The sequence below is a fragment of the Aotus nancymaae genome, unplaced genomic scaffold (genome assembly GCF_030222135.1).
Source record: "Aotus nancymaae isolate 86718 unplaced genomic scaffold, 86718_ANA_hifiasm-v0.15.2.pri h1tg000059l, whole genome shotgun sequence".
In the NCBI taxonomy this organism is placed as follows: domain Eukaryota; kingdom Metazoa; phylum Chordata; class Mammalia; order Primates; family Aotidae; genus Aotus; species Aotus nancymaae.
This window is the reverse complement of record NW_026988473.1, coordinates 25,793,672-25,815,231: the sequence shown is the minus strand read 5'-3', so window position 1 is coordinate 25,815,231 and position 21,560 is coordinate 25,793,672. Positions and strand designations below refer to the sequence as shown.

At 38.9% G+C, this 21,560-nt stretch overlaps 1 protein-coding gene across 3 annotated transcripts in view; it reads right to left on the bottom strand.

Moving 5' to 3' along the window:
• The window catches only part of PAMR1 (peptidase domain containing associated with muscle regeneration 1), a 96,973-nt gene that overhangs the window by 66,091 nt on the left and 9,322 nt on the right, over positions 1 to 21,560 (bottom strand). The window lies entirely within an intron of this gene.

Sequence of the window (21,560 nt, the reverse complement as noted above, 5' to 3'; positions counted from 1 at the left end):
CTACATAGGTTGTGCACTGCACAGATCCATAAGGAATCATTAAACTGCAGAGGCACACACTGCAGCCCAGGCATATGGACCACCAGAAAGTTTAGAGACCAGTCTCCACACCAGGTCATTCAAGTGCAAGGCCGATTGACAAGTAAAGACTATCATTTCTTCCAAACTTGGCCCCTCAATTTTTCAGCATGCCATTTTCATAGTACCTTCAAAGTGAAAACTAACAGAAAAAACAAAAAGTACCTTAATTAGTATGTTTGGGAGAATTTCAGTGCTTTACAATGGTGAACTCATTAGCCCAACTTCATTCAGGCGCCAAGTGCAACTGAGTGTTCTTTCCCATAAGAAAAAAGCAACCCTTTCTGGGCAGGATTTTTTCTTTCTCATTTTCTTTTTTTATATATACCTTCAGTAAAAACAAAAACCATCTGGCAAAACCTATAATAGGAATCAGTCAGAGGCTGCCCGGAAGAACTCAGGCTAAGAAACAGACCTTCTAGTTTTGATTTACTCTTCATTTTCCCCACTGTCCATTTCTAAAAATTTTGCACAAAGATGACAATTACAGCTGAAACAGATTGGATATTTGAAGAAGTGAACCTGGATGAGATCCCCACAAAACCTCCCCAAGAAACTCCAGGCAGGGAATTTCACCAGCATGCTTCGTAGGCCCACATAAATGAACTCTAGCACCTGCAGTGGCTTCTAAACCCTTGAATTTTATAGTTTCCTCCCCAAATTAGGAAGTGTGACGCAGGGTTGATCACTCTCAATTTTCCGAGTACAGCTACTTAAAGAAACTATCATCATCTACTCTTAGCCTCAGGTCATAAGAACATGCTAATGTCATAAAAGGCATCCACTTGCACAATGATGGACAGTTATTTAAATGGAATAAACTTTGCTTTATGAAAATTTGACTTTTTAAATCATTTTCCACAAACATTAGTGAACCAGAAAAGATCCTTACACTGGTGTTTGGGAACGAATGGCTACATCTTCATAGCATAATCACCAGTGAGGTTTATTTCCACCACTACTATCTGAGCCCCTTCCGGGAGACCACTGTGACTTACTTAGCTGCACTTCCCATTTTTCTGATGTTTTGCTGACAAAATGAATGACTTCTAGAATCTAGGTGAAAATTTAGAGGTTAAAAGTAAGAAACAGCAGAAGGAAACATAGGAGTAAATCTCCACCCATGATGTCGAATTTGGCAATGGATTCTTAGATATGACACCAAAAGCAGGAGCAACAAAATAAAAATGAATTAGACTTCATCAAAATTAAAAATGTTTGTGAAGCAAAGGACATTATCAGATAAGAGAAAAGACAACCCATAAAATGGGATACAATATCAGAAAATATTTCTGATAAAGGCTTGATATCCAGGACATATTTCTAAACTCCTACAAATCAACCATAAAAAAGACAAACAACACAGTTTTTTAAGTGGGCAGATGACTTGAATAGACATTTCTCTAAAGAAGCTATATAAACGGCCAATAAGCACATGAAAAGATGTTTAACATCACGAGTCATTTGGGAAATGCAAATCAAAATCACGATGAGCTACCACTTACTAGAGTGGCTATGATCCAAACCAAGGGAAAAAGTGGAAAACAAATGTTGGCAAAGAGGTAGAGAAATTGGAACCCTTGTACATTGTTGATAGAAATGTAAAATGGTGCAGCCCCTGCGGAAAATGGTTTGGCAGTTCCTCTAAAAGCTAAACAAAATTACCACATGACCCAGCAATTACTCTTCTAGGTATAGATCTAAAAAACTGAAAACAGAAACTCAGAGGTGTTTGCATGCCAATGTTCATTCACAATAGCCAAAAGGTGGAAACAACCTAATTTTCCATCAAGAGATAAATGAATAAACAGAATGAGGTATATGGGCTGAATGTGGTGGCTCACACCTGTAATCCCAACATTTTGGGAGGCCAAGGCAAGCAGATCACTTGAGGCCAGGAGTTTGAGACCAGCCTAGCCAACATGGTGAAACCTCATCTCAACTAAAAATACAAAAAATTAGCCAGGAGTGGTGATGCACACCTGTAATCCCAGCTACTCAGGAGACTGAGGCATGAAAATCGCTTGAACCCAGGGGGCAGAGGTTGCAGTGAGCCAAGATTGTGTCATTGGAATCCAGCCTGGGCAACAGAGCAAGATTCTTGTCTCAAAATAATAATAATAATGGTAATAATAAATACTATTAAAAATGAGGTACAAGCATACAATGGAGTATTATTCAGCCATGAAAAGGAATGAAGAGCTGATATGTGCTACAATATAAATTAACCTTGAAATCATGTCAAGCGAAAGAAGTCAAACACAAAAGGACAAATATTGTCTGATTCTACTTAAATGCAATATCTACAATAGGCAACTTCATAGAGACAGAAAGTAGATTAAAGGTTATCAGGAGCTGGGGGAAAGCTGAATGGAGAGTTGTTGCTTAATAGTTACAGAGTTTCTGTTTAGGGTGGTGAAGTAGATGGAGGTGATGGTCTCACAATAACAGGAATCTCATGCCATGGAATTGTACACTTAAAATGGCTAAAATAGCACATTTTCTTCACCTTCTCTATCCTTCCACTCCTCCTCTGATTATCTGCACTCTGCTTTAATTATTCCATAGCTCTCTCTCCCCTCATTGTACATTTGTATCTTCCTATAGGTAAAATGTTTTTGTGTGTCCATAAACCCTAAGGCCATGTTGACCACTCTGAATTTTTGGTAAATGGTAATTGATCAAGTAGATGTCAATCTACTGATGTTTATTACTGTACTACATTATAACATTCAACTTCTTCTTTCTCACTGCAAGTAAAATATCTAAAAATTCTAACTCAATACAGCTTTCTTTTTTATATGGCTTCTTTTTAACAGAAAAAAAGTCGTATTTTCAAAGACTGAGAGAATGAAGGGAAGCCATCCAGTTAGAACAAATAACACACCCAATATGGAAATAAACACAGGCCACATGCACAGGACTAAAACCAAGCTTGCTTGAAAGAAGCAAAGATTATGAATCCTGCATAAATTCTTTTTTAGATCACATGCTCCTACCTGTGCCAACTTTTCCTAGTGGAATGTGTATTATTAATAATATGCTGTAGTTTGCTAAATCCATGTGGTAATAGCCCGCTATTCAAGTTTTGGTATTTGCAATACCAACAAGGGCACATTTTATGTTATATATGTAGATAGATAGATAGATATAACCACAATTTTTTAATTGTGAAAAGTGGTGGAGGGAGAGCGAGAGAGAACAAATTGGTTAGAGGCTCAAACATGGAAGTCAACAGACCTGGGTTTGGAATCTCCCTCTGCTACTTGCCTTGGCAAAGTTACGTTACTCTCTCAGCCTCAGTTTAGTATTCAGTAAAATGAGTACATTTTCTCCAGTTTAGGCCTGTTGAAAATACTAGACAAGATAATGCATATAAACAGCTTAGCACAGCACCCAGAATGTACTAAACATTCAGAAACTAATAGCTTAAAAAGGAAAAAAGAAAAACAGTAGAGAGTGTTCATATTTCTCAAGGATATTGTTTTTTATGCATGTCAGATCAATTTCTTGCTTAAAATGGTCACTTTGCTTCCCATTGCTTTTGGAATTATCCTCAAATGCTCTGCCACAGCCCACAAGGCCTTTGAGGCCTATGCCCACCCTACTCCATCCACCTTTTTCTGACCACCGTTTCCCACCTTCTCTCTGTTTCTCAAAACCACTAAGCTCTGGCCCACCTTGGGACTCCACATTTGCTTCTCCCAAGGCCTCTGTCTCAGGCCTTTATGTAAATGACACCTGTTCAGAGGTCCTCGTTGGCCTTCCCCTCTGAAATGCACACCCCTTCTATTCCATCCAACGTTATCTCTGTCTCAGTATCCTATGTGTTTCCTTTCCTTGTCCTTACCACAATTTATAATCATTTTCTGTTCTCATTTACCTGCCAACTGTCTGCCTCCCTTACATGCCCATATGCTAACAGGAGTCACATCAAACTTGTTCACCACTGCCAGGGCAGGGCTGGCTGGCACACGGAGGCACCGAATAAACCGCTGTTGAATGAATTCGGCCTGAAATCCAGAACTACTCTTCCTTCAGTAGTCAAATATTTCCATCCAGTGGGGTCAGCTTGGAGCCATGAGCCAGGAGAGCCGGCTTTGTCTCTAACTTGTTGATACCAGAGCTGGGCGCCTTTCCTCCCATGGTAAGGTGTCTAGACATGGGGGTCCAGGGGACCTGCCTTTGGTCCATATACCTGGAATCCAGACCCCACCCTGTACAGATCGATGTTAGTTCCACTCTCTGAACAGCAAATATGCCCATGGGTGTGGCTCATGCCTCACCCCCTCCCTCTATTCACCCTGCGGCAAGCACTACATCCTTCTAAGTTTTCTAAGAATTTTGTAAATACTAACAACTCGAGGGGTGCACTGACAGAATAAATAATTTGCAACTTGTATAAGATTTTGTACATCAACACAGAAGGCCATTTAAGGTTTGTTCCACTCCCTGTTTCCCCCTAAGCAGCAGATTCATTCACCTCCAGCCTATCACATATCAAGGGCCTCCCTTTCACCCAGCAATTAATTCCCTAAAATAGCTTCATTGCCATTTCTCTTGACTCCAATGAGCAAGCCCACCTCTGCTCTCTTTACTCCGTTATTATTTACTTTATAGGTAAGATCCATCTCAGTCCAAGGGAATGACCCCAGGGAATCCTGGCAGAAGGGATTTTACAGATGTGACTAATTTAAGAATTTTGAGATGGGAGGCATATGCTGTAATATCCAGGCGGAACCAATGTAATCACAAGGACCCCTGTAAGAGGGAGGCAGGAGGGTCAGAGTCCAAAAGGAGATATGCGGACAGAAATGGAGGTTGGAGTGATGTGCTTTGAAGATGGACTATGGGACCACAACCCAAGGAGGCAGGGAGCCTCCAGAAGTTGGAAACCGTCAAGAAACAGATTATCCTGTGGAGCATCCAGAAGGAATGCAGCCCTGCCAACCCTTTTATTTTAGCCCTCTAAGACTCATTTTAGACTTCTGACCTTCACAGCTGGAAGGTGACACACGTGTGCTGTTTTAAGGCACTAAAATTGTGGTAATTTGTTACCATATCAGTAGGGGACTAACATACTGGGACTTCTCGAAAGATAGGTTAGCCCACAGCAAGTCATTGAGCCACTCTGTTCCTCATTTTCCCCACTGAGCACAATACCAGGAGCAAGGGTGAATCAATGAACTTATTCTTTCATTCTACAAGTATTTATTGAGAGTTGACTACGTCCCAGGCAAGAAATGGGTAGCTGGAATACAATAGAGAAAAAATGGACACCATCACTGGCCTGATGGTGCTCACAGTTCAATAGAGAAGACATTGGTGAAACAACCCCACAAATACATAATCATAAACCATGATAGGGAAAACTTAGACTGCTATAAGAATGAATGAGTGGTCATGAAGGGGCATTAACACCCAATCTACAGGCCTCATAGGAGGTTTAAATAAAATTACAAAAAGAAATCCATCTACAGCTACGCATCACTTAATGACAGGGTTATGTTCTGTGAAATGTGTCATCAAGCAATTTCATTGCTGTGTGAACATCAGTGTATTTACACAAACCGAAGTGGCATAGCGTACTACACACCTACACACAGACTACAAACCTGTATAGCATGTTACTGTACTGAATACCACAGGCAATTGTAGCACAATGGTAAGTGCTGGTGCATCTAAACATATCTAAACAGAAAAAAATAAATATGGTATAAAAGATTTTTTAAAATGGAACAGGCTACTTAACCATGAACAGAGTTTGCAGGGCTACAAATTGCTCTGAGTGAGTCAGCGAGTGAGTGGTGAGTAAATGTGAAGGCCTAGGACATCACTGTTCACTACTGCAGACTTTGTAAACACCATACATTTAGCCTACACTAAACTTATAAAAAGTATTTGCTTCAGTAATAAGTTAATCTTAGTTTTCTGTAACTTTTTAATTTTGTAAACTTTTTTTTCTTTTTAGACAGGCTTTCACTCTGTCATCCAGGCTGGAGTACAGTGGCACAATCTCGGCTCACTGCAACCTCCGTTTCCCAGATTAAATGATCCTCCCACCTCAGCCTCCCAAGTACCTGGAACTGCAGGTGTGTGCCACCAGGCTCGGCTAACTTTTGGTTTTTTGTTTGTTTGTTTGTTTGTTTGTAGAGACAGGGTTTTGTCATGTGGTCCAGGCTGGTTTCAAACTCTCGGGCTCAAGTAATTCACCTGCTTTGGCCTCCCAAAGTGCTGGGATTACAGGCATAAGCCACTGCACCCAGACAATAAACTTTTTAGTGTTTACTTTTTGAGTCTTTTATAACAGCTCAAAACACAAACACATATACAATTGTATAAAAATATTTTATTTCTTTATAGCTTTTCTTCTATATGCTTTTTCCCATTTTTTTATTTATTTAATTTTACTTTTAAAACTTATTTGTTGAAAACTGAGACACAAACATACATATTAGCCTAGGCCTACACAGCGTCAGGATCACTACTCCCACATTTGAGTAAGAACATTCAATGTTTGTCTTTCTGTGCTTGCTTATTTCACTTAACATGATAACCTCCAGTTCCATCCATGTAGCTGCAAATAACAGGATTTCATTCTTTTGTATAAATGCATACTATTCCCTTATATATAGGTACCACATTTTCTTTCACCAGTCATCCACCAACAGGTACTTAGGTTGATTCCATATCTTTGCTATAATGAATAGTGCTGCAGTAAACATAAGAGTGGAGATGTCTTTTTGATATATTGATTTCCTTTCTTTTGGATATATTTCCAGTGGTGGAATTTCTGGATCACATGGTAGTTCTATTTTTAGTTTGCTGAGAAACCTAAATGGCTTTTCCATAATGGCTACACTAATATACATTCCCACCAACACTGTATCAGGGTCTCTCTTTATAACTTCAGCAGCATGTTGTTGTCTGTCTTTTTGATAAAAGTCATTTTAACTGGCTTGAGATGATATCTCACTGTGGTTTTGATTTGTATTTCTCCGCATTTTTTCATCTACCTGTTGGCCATTTGTATATATGCTTTTGAGAAATGTCTATTCAGACCTTTTGCCCATTTTTAAAAATTTAATTAATGTATCTTTTTTTAATTTCTGGGGTTCAGGAGCAAAATGCGCAGGTTTGTTACATAGGTAAACATGTGCCATGATGGGTTGACTGCACGTAGCAACCCATCACCCAGGTATTAAGCCTGGCATGCATTAGCTCTTTTTCCTAATGCTCTCCCCCAGCCCACCTTCCTCTGACAGGCTCCAGTGTGGGTTATTCCCCTCCTGGTGTCCATGTGTTCTCATTTTTCAGCTCCCACTTATAAGTGAGAACATGCAGTGTTTGGTTTTCTGTTCCTGTGTTAGTTTGCTGAGGATGACGGTTTCCAATTTCACCCATGTCCCCACAAAGGACATGATCCCATTCCTTGTTATGGCTACATAGTATTCCATGGTGTACATGTACCACCTTTTCTTTGTCTAGTCTACCATTGATGATTTTGCCCATTTTTAAATCAGATTATTTGTTTTCTTGCTATTGAGTTATTTGAGCACTTTATATCTTCTGATTATTAATTCCTTGTCAGATGGATAGCTTGCAAATATTTTCTTCTATTCTGTGGTTGTCTCTTCGCTTTGTTGATTATTTCCTTTGCTGTGCAGAAGCCTTTTAGCTTGATATATTAATAATCCTATTTGTCCATTTTTGCTTTCATTGCTGTGCTTTTAAGGTTTTACCCAAAAAATCTTTGCCTAGATCAATGTCCTGGAGCATTTCCCCAACATTTTCTTTTAGTAGCTTCATAGTTTCATGACAGATTTAGTCTTTAGTTCATTTTGATTTGATTTTTGCATATGATAAGAAATAAAGGTCAAGTGTCATTCTTTCGCATATAAATATCCTGTTTTCCTGGCACTATTTATTGAAAAGACTATTCTTTCTCCCATTGTATGTTCTTGGTACTTTTGTCAATAATGAGGTGGCTATAAAAAATGTGGATTTGTATCTAGGTTCTCCATTATGTTTCATTGGTCTATGTGCCTGTTATTATGTAAGTACCATACTGGTTTGGTTACTACAGCTTTGTAGTATACTTTGAAGTCATGTAGTGTGATGTTTCCAGCTTTTTTTTTCTCTTGCTCAGGATTGCTTTGACTATTCAGAATCATTTCTGCTTTCATATCAACTCTAAGATTGTTTTTTTCTATTTCTGTGAAGAATGTAATTGGTATTTTGATTAAGGGTTGCACTGAATCTATAAATTGCTTTGAGTATTACTGTCATTTTAATGACATTAATTCTCCCAATCCACAAGCATCCAATATCTTTCCATTTTCTGTGACCTCTTTAGTATCTTTCATCAGTGTTTCATAGTTTTCCTTTTCTAGATCTTTCACTTATCTGCTTAAATTGACTCCTAGGTATTTTATATTTTTTGGACCTATTGTAAGTGTGTTTGCTTCTTGATTTATTTTTCAGATTATGTTGGTGTATATAAATGCTACTGATTCTTATAGGTTGATTTGTATCCTACAACTTGTATCCTACAACTTTACTGAATTCATGTATCAGTTCTAACAGTTGTTGGTAGAGTCTTTAGGTTTCTCTATATATAAGATCATGTGGTCTGCAAGCAAAGCTAATTTGACTTCTTCCTTTCCAAATTGGATATCCTTGATTTCCTTCTTTTGTCTAATTGCTCTGGCCAAGACTCCCAGTGTTATAATGAATAATAAAAGTGGTGAAGGTGGGCATCCTTCCCTGTTCCCAATCTCGAAGGGAAAACTTTCCATTCTTCCCCATTAAGTACGATAATGGCTATTGGTTTGTCACATATGACCTTTATTATTTTGAAGTATGTTCCTTCTATGCCTAGTTTTTTTCAGGGTCATGAAGGGATGTTGAATTTTATCAAGTGTTTTTTCAGCATCTATTGAAATGATCATATGGTTTTTGCTCTTGCTTTTGTTAATGCATGTATCATGTCTGTTTATTTGCATATGTTGCATATGAATCCTTGCATACTAGGGATGAATCCCACTTGATCATGGTGAATGATCCTTTTATGTGTTGTTGAATTCAGTTTGCTAGCATTTTGTTGAAGGTATTTGCATCTGTGCTCATCAGTGATATTTGCCTCTAGTAATCTTTTTTGCTGTTGTTCTATCCTCATCTGGTTTTGACAACAGGGCAATGCTAGCCTCATAGAATGAGTTTGAAAATATTCTCTCTTCAATTTTTTGGTAGAGTTTAAGGAGACTTGGTATTAGTTCTTCAAATGTTTGGTAGAATTCAGCAGTAAAGCCATCAGGTCATAGGCTTTTCTTTGATGGAAGACTTTTTGTTACAGCTTCAATCTTGTTACTCATCATTGGTTTGTTGGGGTTTTCTATTTCTTCCTGGTTCAATCTTGGTAGATTACAGGTGTCCAGGAATTTATCCATTTCTTCTAGGTTTTCCAATTTGTTGGATTATAGTTGTTCATAATAGTCACTAATAATTCTCTGTGTTTCTGAGGTCTTGGTTATGTCTTTTCATTTCTAATTTTATTTAATAGGTTTCCTCTTTTTTTTTCAGTTTAGCTAAAGGTTTGTTGATTTTGTTTATCTTTAAAAAAACAACTTTTTGTTTCATTGCTCTTCTGAATTTTTTAGTCACAATTTATTTCTGCTCTAATCTTTATTATTTCTTTCCTTCTACTTACTTTGTTTTTTGTTGTTGTTGTGGTTGTGGTTGTTCTAGTTCCCTGAGGTGCATTGTTAGGTTATTTGAAGTCCTTCCAGTTTTTTGGTGTAGGTGTTTATTGCTCCAAACTTCCCTCTTAATACTGCTTTTGCTGTACCCCACAGATTTTGGTATGTTGTATTTCCATTTTCATTCATTTGAATAAATTTTTAAATTTCTTTCTTATTTTATTGACCCATTGGTCATTTATGGGCACATTGTTTAATTTCCATTTATTTGTATATTTTCCAAGGTTCCTCTTGTTATTTATTTCTAATTTTATTCCACTGTGGTCAGAAAAGATACCTGATATTATTTCCACTGTTTTGAATTTGTTGAGAGTTGCTTTAAGGCCTAAGATATGGTCTATTCTAGAGACTGTTTTGTGTTCTGATGAAAATAATGCGTATTCTGTAGCAACTGGCTGAAATGTTCTGGGTGTCAGTGGGTCAATTTGGTCTACTGTGTAGTTTAACTCCAATGTTTCTTTGTTTATTTTCTGAGTGAATGATCTGTCCATTACAAGGAGTGGGGTGTTGGAGTCCCCTACTGTTATCATGTTGCAGTCTATCTCTCCCTTTAGATCTATTAATGTTTGCTTTATATAATTGGATGCTCCATTGTTGGGTGCATAGACATTTATAATTGTTATATCCTCTTGCTGAATTGACTTCTTCATATTATATAGTGACCTTGTCTCTTTTTACAGTATTTGACATGTATGCTATTTTATCTGATGGAAGTATAACTATTCTTGTTCTTTTTTGTTTTCTGCTTGCATAGAATTTCTTTTTCCATCCTTTCACATTCAGTCTTTATCTGTATAAGTGAGGTGGATTTCCTAAAGGCAGCATACAATTGAGTCTTGTTTCTTATTCATTCAGTCATTCTATATCTCTTAATTTTGGAGAATTAAGCTCATGTACATTTAGAGTTGTTATTGATAAGTAAGGACTTAGTATTGACATTTCGTGACTTGTTCGCTGTCAGGTAACTCATCTCTTCCCTTGTTCTTTTCTTACTGTCTTCCTTTGCAGTTAAGGGCTATTCTCTGGTAGTATGTTTTAATTCATTGCTTTTTATTTTTAGTGTATCTATTACATATTTTTTCATTGTAGTTACCATGAGGCTTACAAAAATATCTTATAGATACAACAAATTATTTTAAACAGACGACAACTTATCTTAGATCACAAGAACAGGAACAAAGGAAAAAAACAACTTTTAAAAAATTCTACGGTTTAATTCCATCCCTCCCATATTTTGACTTTTTGTTGTCTCAGTTTACATATTTTTACAGTACCCATCTCTTAACAAGTTGCTGTATCTATTACTGTTTTTGACAGATTTGTCTTTTAGGCTTCATACTAGAGCTATAAGTGAATGACCCACCAAAATTTTAGTATTATTCTGGGGTTCTCTGTGTATTTAATTTTATCCATGGGTTTTATACCTTCAAATGTTTTTCTTTTGCATGTTAGTGGGTTTTCTTCTTTCAGATTAAAGAACTCCTCTTAGCATTTCTTATAAGATGGGTCTGGTGGTGGTAATTCTCTCACTTTTTGTTTATCTGAGAAAGACTTTATTTCTCTTTCATATTTAAAGGGTAGCTTTGCTGGATACCATATTATTGGGTGGCAGGGGTTTTTTATAAGCACTTTGAACATGTTATCCTCCTCACCCCGATCGAAATAGTTTCAATTCAGAAGTCTGTTGTCAGACAAATTGGAGCTCATTTTACATGTTATTTGCTTCTTTTCTCTTACTGCTTTTAGGGTCCTCTTTTTGTCCTTGACTTTTAAGAGTTTGATTAGCATATGCCTTAGAATAGTCTTATTTGGGTCAAATCTATTTGGTGTTCTCTGACCTTCCTGTATGTGGATATTTATATCTCTCTTAAGCTTGGAAAGATTTTTGTTATATTTTTTTGAATAAGCTTTGTACCCCTTGCTTTTATTCAACTTTCTCTTGAATACCAATAATTCTTAGATTTATTCTTTTGGGGTAATTTTCTATATTGAACAAATGATCTTTATTCCTTTCCTTTCTTTTTTCTCCTCTATTTTCAAATAGACTGTCTTCGAATTCACTGATTCTTTCCTCTGCATGATCCATTCTGCTGTTGAAAGCCTCAAATAAATTTTTCAGTTCAGCAAATGTATTTCTCAGTTCCAAGATTTCTGTTTGGTTTCTTTATTATTATTGAATCTCTTTGTGAAATTGTTCTGATGAATTTCTGAATTAATATTCTGTGTTATCTTAGCAATCGCTAAGATTTTCTGAAGCTGCTATTTTAAATTCTTGGCCAGTGCTCACATATTGCCATCTCCTTAGGGTCAGTCACTGTTCCTTGCTTTGTCCATGTGGGGAAGTCGTGGTTTCCTGTTTGCTGTTGCTTTTCGTGGACGCACATCTTTGTTTTTGCATTGAAGGATGGGTTACTTATTTTAGTCTTCTCTGTATGGCTTTATTTTTTATTGGGTATGTTTGCTTAGATATTCTTTGTAATTTACCTATTGAATATCTTTTTTTGTTCCTGCTAGGTTGCTACTTCCTTTTGGGCACTAGATGGTGTCTTAAGCCCAGATTTGCCTTGGCTCTAGTAAAAAAACAGAACACTGCCTATTCTAAATTGGGGCGTTCCCAAAAAGAATATCCCAATCATGTTGAAGGGCTGGCTAGGAGTTAATGCCCAGGGAACTTAGATGTACCTCTTGCAGCATAGTGCCACTGAATCAACACTCTGATTTGGTGCTTCTTTTGACTGGGTTAAAGAACAGAGTTTCCAGGGCTGTGGATAGTAGTCCCTTATTTCTGTGGCTTGTCTCTGGCTGTCGCCAGGGATATTTTTCCTTTCGGGTACTTACAATGCTCCCTGTGCATTGAGGCAGGGACAGATCTCTTGTCAAGGAACCCAAGATGGTGGGGAAGCTGATTATCCACCTCAATCTCACCTTTTCCAGTGCAGAAACCATGAGTCAGGAGAAAATTTTCAACATGCTTGGTGCTGGGAAGACTGTGGAGAGGCACATTAAGGATATAGAAGTTCAATTCTCTTACCATCTGTGCAGTTTCTTCATTTCTCTGTGGCCCCCTAAACTCAGTCATCCTCATATTTGAGTTCTGGGACAGTGCTGCTGAAAATCTCAGTGCTATATATTTATTTTTGGTTTTCTGTCAGGAGAGGGAAGATAGCTTGCTTCTATGCCACCATTTTGGAAGCAGGAACCTCCATTAAAACCTTGTGTTTTTGTTTTTGTTTTTTACTTTTACTTCAGGTTCAGGGATACATGCATGGGATTTTTATGTAGGTAAACTATGTAACATGGGGGTTTGGTATACAGATTATTTAATCACCCAGGTAATAAGCATAGTACCTAATAGATATTTTTTATGCTCATTCTTCTCCTTCCCTTCACCTGTAAGTAGGCCCCAGTGTCCATTGTTCCCTTGTCTATATCTATGGGTACTCATTGTTTAACTCCCACTTGTAAGTGAGAACATGCAGTGTTTGGTTTTCTGTTCTTGTGTTCATTGGCTTAGCATAATGGCCTCCACCTCCACCCATGTTGCTGCAAATCACCTGTTCTCATATTTTATAATTGTGTTGTATTCCATAGTGTATATGTACCATATTTTCTTTATCCAGTCTACCATTCATGGGCATTTAGGTTGACTCCATGTCTTTGCTATCATAAATAGTGCCCTCTATTATACACTTATGAGAATACCATCATATATGCAGTCTGCCATTGACCAAAATGTTATTATATAGCACATGACTATATTTGCAAAAATAAAACCAGTTCCCAGCAATATGGAGGTGATGGTTTGGACGATTTTGTAACTTTGCTCCTTCCCCTCTGGTTTGATAAATCCACTATCTCTCTTTCTCCTCCAGCTTGAGCAGAGACAGAAAAGTACCCCAAAAATGAATGTATAAGAAATAGATACATCAAATATCTTTTGAGAAATATTTCAAGTTAACCAGCTAAAGAGATTTTAAAATACAATAAACAGACAAGAGCAACAGCTTGCATTTCTTTCTCCATTTACCAGAATTACATTTGTGGAAAGGCCACATTGGCCATTTGCCTTCAGCTGTACAAATTTCAGGGAATTTCAATGTGGTGCTAAGGGCCAGTTCCAGAAACTAGGATTTAGAGCAATATCAACAGCAGTAGAAACTACTGAATGTTTTCTTACATATACGCTTTTTAGCTAAAATGTTTTTAAATTCTTTTTGAGACAGAGTCTTACTCTGTTGCCCCAGCCGTAGTGCAGTGGTGCAATCTCAGCTCACTGCAACCTCCACCTCCCAGGTTCAAGTGATTTTCCTGCCTCAGCTTCCCAAGTATCTGGGATTACAGGCACCTGCCACTATGCCCAGCTAATTTTCTGTATTTTTAATAAAGGCAGGGTTTCACCAAGTTGGCCAGGCTGGTCTCAAACTCTTGACCTCGTGATTCACCCACCTCAGTCTCCCAAAGTGCTGGGATTACAGGTGTGAGCCACTGTGCCCAGCCGTTTTTAAATTCTTAATGCAATTTAATCTTCAACATGATCTAGTTAAGTTGCTAATACATTTTCTTTTAAATTAAAATTATTTAATCCAACTCCTTCACTTTACCAGTGAAGAAAAGGGCAAAGTAGGGAAGAGTTGGTCTTATTTATTGAAGAAAAATGCCAAAGAATCTTTTTTAGAGAATTAATTCTGGGAGAAAAGAGGGGTCCACAGAATTCCAGAGGTAGGGAGATGGGCAGTGAGCAAGCCTGCTACTTAGGGGGAAAGAGCCGGGCCAACTTCTAGTTTTCCCAGCTACTAGAATTGAGCAAACTGTACTTGGCTTTTCACACTTAAAGGCAAAGCCTTATGAAAGCTGCAAATGAATTTTATCTTGTCAGTGCTTCCCAATAAATAAACACAGAGAAAACACAAAGAACTCATAAACTAAGACACTTAGAAAGCAAGCATATGCCTATGATTACACAGCAAAATCAAACTTAGGGGGTTCTGGGTGCTACATGCATTCATCACTACTTCTTCCAGTGGATAAATATTTTTCTTTATAAAACACTTTAAGACTTCATTTTTAGAGCAATTTTAGGTTCACAGAGAAATTGAGAGGAAGGTATAGAAATTCCCCACATACCCTCTCTCCCACAATTGCACAGCCTCCCGGGTTATCAACATCCCCACTAGAGTTGTGCATTTGTTACAACTGATGAGCTTATATGGACTCATCATTATCACTGGAGCCCACAGTTAACACTAGGGTTCACTCTTGGTCTTGTACATTCTATGGATTTGGACAAATGTATAATGACATGTACCCACCATTAGAGTATCCTACAAAGTGGTTTCACTGCCCTGGGCATGGTGGTGGCACCTGTAATCCCAGATACTCAGGAGGCTGAGGCAGGAGAATCGCTTGAACCTGGGAGGCGCAGGTTGCAGTGAGCCAAGATTGTGCCATTGCACTCCAGCCGGGTGACAGTGCGAGACTCCATCCCCTCCACCAAAAAAAAAAAGTAAAGAATTCTCTGTGCTCTGCTTATTCATCCCTGCACACACACACCCCATGGAAAACAGTACACATTTTATTGCTGAAAATAATTAAAAGAGTTTCTCATGAAAATCTTGGGAAAATAAAGGAAAGTCTAAATGAGGGAATTAAAGGTATTCAGAAATAATGTCAACACTTTGATGTCTATCCTTCAAGTCATATTTTCACTGGGCATATATAACCACATGTAGGTATTAATGAATGTATAAACATAAAGTCTTATCACCTCTCAAAATTGGTAAGATGTTTTATTTTAGAAACTGCTTTTTTTTCTTGTATCATGAACATTTTCTCTTGGCATTGAATAGTCTTTACAAGAAATTTTAAATTACTGCATAATGATCCTATGTGTCTAAGTGCTCCCCTGACCCCCCTCTTTAAAATCAGGGTTAAAAAAAATTAAGAGAGTTGCAAAGTATTTTGGTATCATAAGTCCAAACACTTCTCTCAACTTCCATGGTTACAGACATGGAACCTCCTATCTAGAGTGGGAAGTCTAGTTATATTATCTCCAGCCCTGTTTCTTCCAGATTTCACTTTGGCAAACCTAAGATATTTAACCTCTTGGTCCTGTTTTATCAATAAGCATAGCAAGGCAATGAAAAAAAATGCTGACCAATTGGCACAGGTTCAGCTTTCATATATTTGGTGAACAAATGAATGAATGACTGAAAGAAAGCTGTCATTATCATCATCATAATCATCATCATCATCTTATACAGCTCTTCACAGGGCTGACAATGTGCTTTACAGCTACCCAATACTGGTCTGTTTCTACTTCTGACAAACAGAGAAACATGTAATCCCTCACACAGCAGGGAGGGACAGGAGCAGCAAATGTGCCCCTTAGGCCTAGTCTCCAAGTGCAATGCCTTCAACATTATATTTTAAGAAAATACGTTGCCATGATGGCTGTTAATGTCAACCTGAAAAGACTCTGAGGATTCTGTACAAACACAAGGGTCAGACTGTTCCATACCAGATAGAAACATCAGATGTCAGACTAAAGGCCCTGGCCAAGACCACCCCAGACGGTGGCAAAGAAAGACACTTTTGTCATGTGTCTGCTCCTCTTCCTTGATGTTAAAACCTACCTTTGAGTCCACCGAAAACCCCACAGCTCTCCCATCTAACCACATTTAATTAAAATTTCTACTGAGGTTTTATTTTTACAGTCTGCATTCTATAAACCTTCTGAGACCAGAGGGAGAAAAAAGAACATAAGAATCAGAGAGAGATACGGCTAGGCAGCTTGGGCTTCTCTCCCATCCCCACTCACTGTCCCCTCATCTAGTGCTGTCTGAATCCCTGGTATTGATGTCTAAGCAGCACACAACATTCCTAACCGCTAGAGGATCTGACCACTGGCTCCACGGGGCTGATGACACCCACAAGGCCAGGCAGGAATGATGAGACTGTGAGTCAGAGGGGACAGATTGCTTGCTGGGGCCCTTGGTTAGTCTATCCCTCCCCCTGAGCTTTTGAGAGCCAACCTGTCACCAAGTGACCCTCGATCCAGCCTGGCTGGATCTCAACCTAGGTGACCTCAGTCTTCCCCTTCCTTCTCATAGCTCCTCCTGTTAACAATATATTGACAGCTGGAGAGTCAAGGCCTTCATCACCCCCTTTTGGGTACCAGGAGTGATAAAACTTTCAATGGATTTGCTAGAAATCTGGTTTTTGATCATGTACCCTGGGGAGGGGTAGAGGAGCAAAAATGAATGTGTTGCTTTCTTTCCTTTCTCATCCTTTATTAAGCACAATATCTCACACTGTGGCTTTTGTTCACCTTCCTCTACTCCCAGCACCTACTAAGGATATAATGAGCCCTGAACACATACCAGTTCATTGTATTCTCATAACCACCCTTCGAAGTAGGTTTTTTTCTTGTTTAGCAGATAAGGAAACAGAGGGTAAATAAATTGCCCCAGGTCACACAGCTTTCAGGTGAAAAGAAAGATCAGAACTCAGCTTTTTGGGACCAAAGCCTTGCTCTTCCCAACACAATACATTGGTTCTTAAGAGTTCACACCTCTGACTTCACAGTTGAAGAAGAAAGCAGGATTAGTAAAGCAGAAACACCTAGGAATGAGGCTGCCCAAATTCGAATCCCAGCTCCACCAGTTTCTAAGTGGCCTTGGGTGAGTCACTAAAGTTCTATGTGTCTTAGTCTTCTCATCTGTGTAATGGGGGTAATAATAGTACTTCATGGTTGTGATGAGTATACAAAACCTAATAGCAGGAAAATGGTTAGGCCAGGCATGGTGGTTCATGCCTGTAACCACAGCATTTTGGGAGGCTGAAGCTGGAGGATCTCTTGATCCCTGGAATTTGACACCAACCTGGACAGCATAGTGAGACCCCATCTCTAAAAAATACAAAAATTAGCTGGGCATAGGGCCATGAGCCTGTAGGTACTCAGAAGGAGGTTGAGGCTGCAGTAAGTTGTGATCACAACACTGCACTCCAGCCTGGGTGACAGAGTGAGACCCTGTCTAAAACAAAAAAATTAAAAAGGAAAGTGGCTAGCAGTGTTCAGTAAGCATTTGGTGTTATTATCATCTTTAAGATCAACAATCCTGCTCTGAGACATATCAGTAATCTATTCAGAACAGAGATCTACTTCTAATAGTGACACCAAAGGAAAGTTTAGGGGAGATATTGTTATACTCTGAAATTACTGAAAATGGTTGATGAACAACCTGTTTCAGATCATAATAGCAAACACCTTCATAGCACTTTCTATACACCAGACATGGTTCTAGGTTGTTCATCTATATCAACTCATTTAATCCTTACAGTAACCCTATAGCATAGGGAAAATTAACATCTCTATCTTTTTTTTAATTTTATTTTTTTACTATACTTTAAGTTCTCGGGCATATGTGCAGATCATGCAGGATTGTTACATAGGTATACACATGCCACAGTGCTTTGCTGCATCCATTCCCCCATCATCTACATTAGGTATTTCTTCTAATGTTATCCCTCCCCAATCCCCTGAGCCCCTGCTATCCCTCCCCTAGCCCCTCTACCCCTCAACAGGCCCCAGTGTGTGATGTTTCCCTCCCTATGTCCATGTGTTCTCATTGTTCAACATCCACTTATAAGTGAGTACATGCAAACACCTCTATCTTATAGATGAGAAAACTGAGGTTCAGGGGGGTTAAATATTCACAAGTAGTAAGTAGCAGAGACAGGATTCAAATCCAAGTAGGCTGTTTCCAAGGGCAGAGAGCATTAACCGTCATGCTGTTCTGGCTCTCAGGTATGTCATTCATAATTCTGAATGGCAACAATAGCAATAAACATACATGGAGAACTTGCTCTGAGCCAGGCACCATGCCAAGTGCTTTCCATGTGTTTCTCTGTGTTCTTTCATTTAGTTCTCACAATTGCATTACTATCTTGCATTTTATATATGAAGAAACCAAGGCGCAGAAAGATTAAGTACCTTAATCAAGGTTACACAGTAAGTGGCAGAGAAGGGATTCAGTCTGTGTGCATCAGAAGCCCGTGCTCTCATCTACAACACACTCCCCAGACTACCTGTATTGAAACTACCTGGGATGGTCTTATTCATGGACCACAGTCCAGACGTCTTCCCTCAGAATCTCTGGAGGTGGTATCTAAGTCTCTGCCTTTCAAATAAGCATATTCCTTTGAGAATCACAGCCCTATGATGCTGCTTTTACTATTTTCAAGAGAATGTGTTACCAAAAAAAGGCACCTTCCTTCCCTCCAGTCCATGTAAGGCTGTACTTCGCATTGGTTCTCCCTTCCCACTTGTCTAAATATAAAGGATAATAACTCTGCCTTCTTAATGGTCTTTAAAGGGATTCTGACCTTCTGAGCTATACTCTAGACCCACGACCCTGGAACCTGCCCCTCCTTTATGCTGCTGGACAACCATGGACAAGACACCTTGCCACAGCATTTCCCCAAAGCCTCAAGAAAATGGAAGCACAGGGATGAGATTGTTGATGTCACTGTAACTGGAAAACAAAATGAGCATAAAGGGTTTTGGAAGAAAAAATGCATATTTGTCAGACATAACCATTATTCTCTGCAGAATTTAAAAAGACACAGATGGCCAAGGGAGCGAAGGAGGCGAGATGTAATGTCTCCTCCAAGGGCCCACACATACATGGCCTTTTCAAGCAGTCTATGCATGTTTATATCATGGCATTCTGGGCTCCTCCCACTTGCTTTTACATTTCCTAGTCTCTTTTCTCTAATCCCTCTTCCATTTATCTTGCCCCCTGCTGCTTTACTTTAAAAACAGAAATTCCACATCCATATCCAAAGGGAACAAAACCCAACTCTAGGAGCTTGGAGGAGCCCCCAGTTGCATTATCCTCAACAACTGTGGTGCTGGAAATCCTTGAAGGACAGCTGCTTCTGGGTTATTTCAAATGTTGGAATATGAGCTGAATGGGTCTTATTTTTATTAGCATTGGTTACCAAAAAAAAAATTGAATAATGCATCTAAAAATATTTGGCTGCCAGGTGTGATGGCTCATGCCTATAATCCTAGAGCTTTGGGAGGCCGAAGTAGGGAATGGCTTGAGATCAGGAGTTCGATACCAGCCTAGGCAACATAGCAAGACACCATCACCACCCTGGCTTTCCACAAAAAGTTTAAAAATTAGCTGGTCACAGTAGCACACATCTGTGGTCCCAGCTACACAGGAGGCTGAGGTGGGAGGGTCAATTGAGCCCAGGAGGTCAAGGCTGCAGTGAGCCATGATTGTGCCACTGCACTTCAGCCTGGGTAACAGAGCAAGATCCAACCTCAAAAATAAATAAATAAATAAAACTTGGCAATATAATTCAGCAAATACTATATCAATCAAAGCACTAGAATGACTACATTAAAAACAATGAAATATAAACTATACCCTAAAAATCCAATCTTGTTTTCCCCAGACTCAGGAATTCTACAAACTATCCCACCTGTTCCTAGTCTTGCACATTCTAAAATCTTCTTTCTGAGTCAGAGTACATTAGAACTACATCAGGGGTCTTGATCTGCCACTGTCTACCTCTTTGCCAAAAGCTTCCAGAATTAGTGTTACTGCTCTCCTATCCAGATTCCCCTATGCGAAGTGGAAGCCAGATTTTCTGTCTACCAAAGGCAGCTGGCCAACAACAGATGTCAAGTGTAGAAAAATGTTGAGCTAGGGTGATGCATTTGTAATGGTATGTCCATTGGGTCCCGAAGCCCTGAGCTGACAACAGCTTCAGGCAGGCTCATCCTTATTATAGTTACCTCCCCCGGCCCTGCAAGCTAGAACAAGATGAAGGGAAACTTCTTTTTGCCTGAGGATTCCTGGCTGGCTCTAAGCTTGAATCACCACTGGTGGATGGTCATAAGCAACGTCTCATCTGCAGACTTTTAAAGGGGCCTCAGTATTTGGGGTGGAACATCATTAACCCCAAACCACCTATTCTATATTATCCCTCACTTGCCTACAAGAACCTACCATCAACCCAATTTCAAACACAGAGAAATGAAGTCACGGCATGTAAAAGGCATTTCTCCTAAGGCTGGAAGGTGGGTGCATATTAAAACCAAGGAGAAAAAGTAAGTCTCAACAGATAGATATATGCCAAGTCTTTTGGGATTCTTTTTTTTTCTCTGACAGAGTCACAGATGAATAGAATGGGACTTTGGACTAAGTGAGCCTCAAGAGGATCATGTAAGTTTCATCCAATTATAGATGAAAACACCTAGTATCGCTCCTTCACAATTCCTTGTGAAACTTGTGTTAGTAGGAATAGTAGAAGAAGGAAGGGGAAGAGTATATGACAACTTTAATTTCTCGAGTATTCCCATTTTTCCAGGCACTATGCTAAGTATGTTAAATGGATTATCTCACTTAATACCTGCAGCCCACCTATGATATAGACACAATTATCCTCAGTCTGCAGCCTGGAAGGTGATAAGGCCACATCAGTGAGGGGAAGTAACTTGCTGAATAAAACTGGTCATAAATGACAGGATTCAAACCCTGATCAGTGTTTCAAACCACAATACTTTATACCCCATGCATGTGCACATACATACGTATACACACACAAATATATACCTCATATGCGAACTTTTCTTATTCTGTGTGCACGCATGAGTGAACTTATATCCATTCCAAGAAATCTATATCAAAGATGAATTTGATACATATT